Source organism: Drosophila persimilis, unplaced genomic scaffold (genome assembly GCF_003286085.1).
Source record: "Drosophila persimilis strain 14011-0111.01,24,50 unplaced genomic scaffold, DperRS2 tig00000676-arrow-arrow-pilon, whole genome shotgun sequence".
Lineage (NCBI taxonomy): Eukaryota > Metazoa > Arthropoda > Insecta > Diptera > Drosophilidae > Drosophila > Drosophila persimilis.
In genome coordinates this window covers 1,182,567-1,188,566 of record NW_020825332.1, presented here as the reverse complement: position 1 = coordinate 1,188,566, position 6,000 = coordinate 1,182,567, and the positions used below count along the sequence as shown (strand labels likewise).

The 6,000-nt window shown below is 38.1% G+C and overlaps 1 protein-coding gene across 1 annotated transcript in view; it reads left to right on the top strand.

Moving 5' to 3' along the window:
- Nucleotides 1-746: 746 nt before the first annotated feature.
- LOC6599708 (adenylate cyclase type 5) overlaps nt 747-6,000 on the top strand; it is a 37,827-nt gene continuing 32,573 nt past the window's right edge. The window contains exon 1 of the mRNA XM_026991563.1: nt 747-984. The gene's annotated coding sequence lies outside the window, so the exon portion shown is untranslated. The remainder of the gene's footprint in view (nt 985-6,000) is intronic.

Here is a 6,000-nt window from a genome sequence, read left to right as displayed (position 1 = left end):
GTGTTGCCTGTTGGCATACATTTTCATTAACCAATCTTGGGGAAAGTTTTCCTTTTCCCCCTTCACCCGTCCCCCGTTGCCCGTCAATCTCTGAGCCAGAGTTCAATAATTCAACAATTTCCAATTGGCCGTATAAATATTTGAAAAGTTTTAAATGTTATTTCCACTCGGTTTTTCAGTGTTTTTGCGGTGTGCTGTAATGGTGTTTGTTTTAAGCCTAAATATAAATGGGATTTTTATGTTTCTCCTCGTTTTCTTGGTCGTGTTGCTGTTGTTGTTGTTGAATTGCTTATGAATAATTCAACAATCAACACAAGGGAGAGCGAGAGAAAAGCGTTGTCTACTTGTACGCGCCGCAGAAAAATCCCCAATGCAACAAGTGGTTCCTGCATTCATTCATTCTCCGACGACTCTGACGACTCCGACGACTGATTTCCCTCAGGGGACGAAGCCCCAAGCACAAGAATTCAAATAAAAATGTGAGCCCAAGCACCTTGTAGTGCATTGCACTCTCCAGTCGATTTTCGGGTATTCATGTTCGTTGGCGGTCCATAAATTCTGGCCAAAATCGGTTCCAAAACAAACACCTGTAAACAATTGAAAGCCAGCAAAACATTGGCGGCACGGCCCTTCGTCCAAAGTGGAATGGACTGAGTGAAAAGCTCGTGGAAAAGCATGCCCGAGCTTTCCCGTCCAACATTTTGACGAGGAAAATCGTATATAAGCCGAGTGCCGAGGAAAACTCTTGTTAGTTGCGGGTTTAATATTGCCGAAAGCGAAACAGAAACCGAAAGAACTTCAGCGGAAAATGTTACAGTACGATTAGGCGGCGGGTGCGATAGAGATATTCCTCGGCCGAGGAGCAACAGTGAACAATCGGATGCAGAAGGGCAGCAAATAATGCCCGGAGAGGATTTATCTTCATCTATGGATTTTTTTTGGTCGTGAAAACCTAGTGATAAAGCAAGTGAAAGTATTCCAAAGGTGAGCATCAGAAATTGAAAATGTGATCGCGAAAATCGGTACAGAATTAAAGTTTTAATAAAAAGGATTAGAGCTTTTACTTAAATAATAGAATAGTGACATTAATTATGTTAGATCTTAAACAGTTCTTAGATTGTTCCGGAAACTATAAACAATTGATGTAAAAACGGAAAAGTTAACTACAAAAATCTAAGAGATTAAAAAAAAAAGATATTATTACAAAAATAATAACAAATTCAAAAAATTTAAGCTTTCAACGCTTACAAATTTATGAACGATTGAATTAATGAATTAATTAATAATTGCGTGGAATCAGAGATTACTTATTTTATACAACATTTATAAAAAAAACACGACTAAAGTGGACTACTAAAACAAAGTTGGAGACTAACCTTTAATATTTTACCCCCCCCCCACCAAAAATGAAACAACCATAAATCTCACGAAAATATAAATCAAAATTACCATAAAGCATGTAACTACCCCTCCCCCGGTCCGCAAAAAAGACTCATAACAACTCCTAAAGTCTTATATATGTAAGCAATAGAGGCTCTTGCCTTCGAGAGGTAACCACTCGAATAAATCAAAATTAAATATGAATTAAAAGCGCATTAAAATTGGGCAGCAAATTGATAAAACGTGGCCATCAACAACTGTTAGCCAATAAACGATTTATGAAGGAGGGCAAAAAGAAAGCATCAACAAACAAAAAATTGTACACACTCGATTTAGCCACAAAAACAGCCTGCTCTTCAGCCTCTCATGTGTCTTACATTTTAACAATTAAAATTAAATTAATTTGGCAGCATATTTGTATACATATTTGTTGAACAACGAAAATAAAATCTGTGTCGTTGCTTCGTGTACGAGTATTTTGCAACTGTCATTCCCCCTTTTTCAAACCAAAAGACAACAAAATGTTGACTTAGCAAATTCCATGGGATTTCCATTCTTTATTCACACACATATGCAAAATCAACTGCATTTTCAGTTTTCCCCCCTCAAAGGGAAAAACTCTCTAGGCTGCTGTTTGGCATTTGTTGCTCTGTTGCTCTGGCGTTTTGTCACTTTGTTGTCGGCGGCCCACAACAGAACAGAACAGAACACAAAAGTTTATTAATAAAACGTTTTCACTAACAAAGCACAAAAATGATAAAATAAACGCGTTGCGGAGTGAACTCTGCCGGTGGCAGGGGGACGCCAGTGGCAGGATGGGCGAAAGAGTCAGTGGTTGGGTTGGGTGGTTGCAGGGTTTCATCGGGGGACATTTAATAAACGGGGAATTTCATTGTTCGCGGCATAGAATTGGTTACGACAGAGGTATACTAGAATTAGGTATCACTAATGGGTGTGCATCTATGTATCTCTTTTAAAAAGCAAACCTCCCGAATGAATCTTAAGTGATTATTTTTGATATTCTGATATGTTTTCTTTTCGAATATTTTAGAGAAAAAAAGAAGCTCAAAGACCCGCAGATCTACAGCTCGTGGTAGTTTTTATGAATGATTTTAAACCATTTTAAAACCATTTCAATCCATTTCCAAGGATCTCTCAAGTCACTTTCATAGAGGGTTCCATTTCGGTCTATTAATTGGAATTTAATGGAACTTAAGAGTAATTTTCCTCTTTACTTCACTCATTTTTCTTACTCTGTCTACCATTGCATTCCACGTATTGATGGGTACCGGCCTTGTCGATACCTTATGCTCATCTCTGTAAGAATTATGTGTCTATATGGCCGTGTATGTGTGTGTATGGTGTGTGTGTGTGTATTCGTGTGTTTGGCACGCTTTTTGTGTTTATTAATAACAAAGTAATCAGACATTGTAATCTCCTCCCGCAAAAGCGTATTACAGCAGTAATAACAATGGCAAAATGGAAGGTACCCCCTTCCCTTTCTCCCTGTCTCTCTCTGTCTCTCTGATATTCTCTCATTCATTTGGCGATTTCAATGCGGGTTTATCTTTGCCGCTTGGCTGTCTTCACGGGGCTGCATCCTTGAATCCCTGATTCATTGTTGTTCCTGCGCCTCAGCGCCGAACACGCTTCCGGCTCAAGTGGCAGCAGCGGCGAGCAGCAACAGTGGTGTGGCCTCAGTGGCAGTGGCAGTGGCAGCAACATAATCATCAGCAAAGGCTTTATAACCTCCTTCGAGTATACATATGTATATCTATATCTATAATAGCGTGTATCTGTTTTTGTTAGTAGTATTCTTATTATTTCAATGTATTTTCTATAGATACATATGTACATATGTATATATTCCGTTGTATCTCTTTTTTTTCACTCTTATGTTTTTATTATTTTCTAATTTTGCGCTTCATTTACCCGAGAATTATTTTTTGTTTTGTTTCCTATAGCCGGTAATCGAAAGGGTATTTGATAGGGTAGGTTCAATAAAGGACCCACTCCCTTTATTGAAAACATGAAAAGGGATAAGAGGTTGTCGCACTCTAAAGTATAAAGATCCTAGAATACACAGATCCGTTTCCATAGATTTTGGCCGCTATTAAAGCTAGATTTGATGCTTCTGCAATAGACACAAAAATGCAAATATTTTCTTACCTGAAACTTGAGAAAATTTTGTGGAATTCGTAGATTTAAAGATATGAAGCTTTATTTTGGTAGAGTCACGTATAAAGATATTATCTAGCTATTGACTACAAATCAACATAAAAGAATAAATATTGCGGCCAGCAGAAAGATTGTTTTATCATATACATATGTCTTCTAATTGAAAGAGATCCTTCGTCTCCTTCGAAAAGGAGAGTATACTCCTGTCGGTGAGCTCATCCACAGGATTTTCTTTTGGTATTTGATTTTGTTTTCGCTTTTATTACGAGTATTCTTCTGTTTTTCTAATTTGACTTTCGCTGGGCGCTGATTTGTGCTTCAAAGCCGTTGACTGATTGGGATTTCAGTTGATGGAGGGCAGGCAGAGGCAGAGGTGGAGGTGGAGGCGGACAGGACCTGCGAGGATTGGGAGCATGGATTTCAGGAAGGATACATCAGGGCGGGGCAGGGCAGGGCAGGGTAGGAGGCAGTGGGCATGTGGCATAGGGCAGGTCCTATTGATGACTCGATGGCGTGTGCTTATGGCTCTCAATCATTTTGTTTGCTTCTTGTTTTTTATGTGATACAATTCCTATTCGACTCCACTCCACCTATGGAATGGCAGAGCAATTTCTGTTTTGTTTTGCCAATTTGCCGCCCATTTTGTATGCAAATTGGCAAGCATTTGGTGTCAGTCTTGACACGCTCTGTCCTTAGTATCCTTCCGTATATCCTGTCCTCCATTCTACCCCCCCCCCCCCCTAACCTTTTTCAGTGGGTCAAAGTAATAAAAGCAACAAATTAATTTGATTTGTTTGCAGCTTTGATTTGCAGCGCCCCATTGCCATTCGCCAATTACTGGAAACCGCTTTTCAAATTTCCTTTTTTTCTTATTGCGTATACGCCACGTGTAAGTGGAATTTCTTCTATCATCTATCAGGGGAATGTTTCTGCTTATTTCATGAAAACAGCGCAAATTATTGGTTGCATTCCGCATTTAATTGATGCCCATAAAAACCTATGAAAAAATCATTGAAGAGCCTCCAATGAATACAAGAAAAATTGTATGAATGAATCAGAGGTGATCTTTTGTTTATGCTTTTGTTAATCATTCCAAAAGTATTACACATATCGAACCATCAATATAAATTCAATGTTTTAAGAAAAATTGTATGGCCAAGACTAGTATTTACCATTTTTCATTGAAGAAATGTGCATTTATTTCCAATATTTATAGGACTACAAATCAAATGAAGGTCTATATGGATTCTAGCATTCATTTTGAATGTTCTGAACCAGATTTTATTGAAATTATCTGTGAGACATTGCTGTTACTATACCTATGGAAGTTCTTTCCAGTTTCTAAAGTCTTCTTCCGCTTCGTAACACTTCAGTCATATACCCATTTTCCATTTTCCACCACGAAACTTTGTCAGATGCTTTTCCTTTTCCCCGTTCCTTTTTTGTGTTTTTGGTTTTTGTGGCTATCACGTTTTAAAGACCCTTCTGCATAAAAAAAGGGAACCGTCAACCAACTGAAAATCTGACTCGGAGCAACGAGGGCGGGACAACAACAAATCTGTGTTTAATTTGAATTTTCCCTTTGCCACTGTTCGTGTGTGTGTGTGTGTGGAAAAAGAAAGTTTTTACACAGTTTATTTGCCAGGACCTTTTCCTTTATAAAGAAAATAAAATGCCAGTGAAAGGGATTCGAAGGAGCAGAAGCAGAAGGAGGAAAGGCAGAGGCAGAGTCAGCGACTGGCGATGTAAAAAATAAAATTTACAATAATTATTTAAAATATTTCTCCCTTAAACGGGGATTTCATTTGGCATGCAACGGGAAAAAAAGAAAAGGAAGAAAAGAAAAGCAAAAGCAAAAGAAAACGTTTAAAGTTCAAAAGTTCATAAGGGAAAACAAAAGAAAAACGACAACGAACACAAAACACCGTGAAAACATTCCTCAGATGTTGTTCTTTAATGCATACGAAATTATCAAATAAATTATCATCAGCAGAAGAGCAACAAAGCGACGACAACAAACATTGTACTCAGAGAGAAAGAAAGACCGAACTCGTAGAGAGAAAAGTGAGAGACAAGAAGGTGGAAAAAGCCTGAGAAAAGCCTGAGAAAAGAAGGAGCTACAATTTTCCTAAGAAAACACCAATCAGTTTTTAGTATTCCTTCAAGTAGTATTCCTTCCCGTCCCACGCGCAGGTATGTACAAATTAACAAAAGTAAACTCTCATTTTCCATACTTTCCATACCAGAGGGTAGAACGATTCGGATAGAGGAAAACTAAGTACACGAAATATGTCGATAGGATGTCTGTGGATTCGTCCTGTCTGTCTGTTCATATGTGCCAGAATAACCTTTATAGTTTCATATATACATACATATCTTCATAGCGCATTGACTGAATAATCGAAAAGTGTATCAGAAGAATCTCCTTTTCTTGTTTCTATT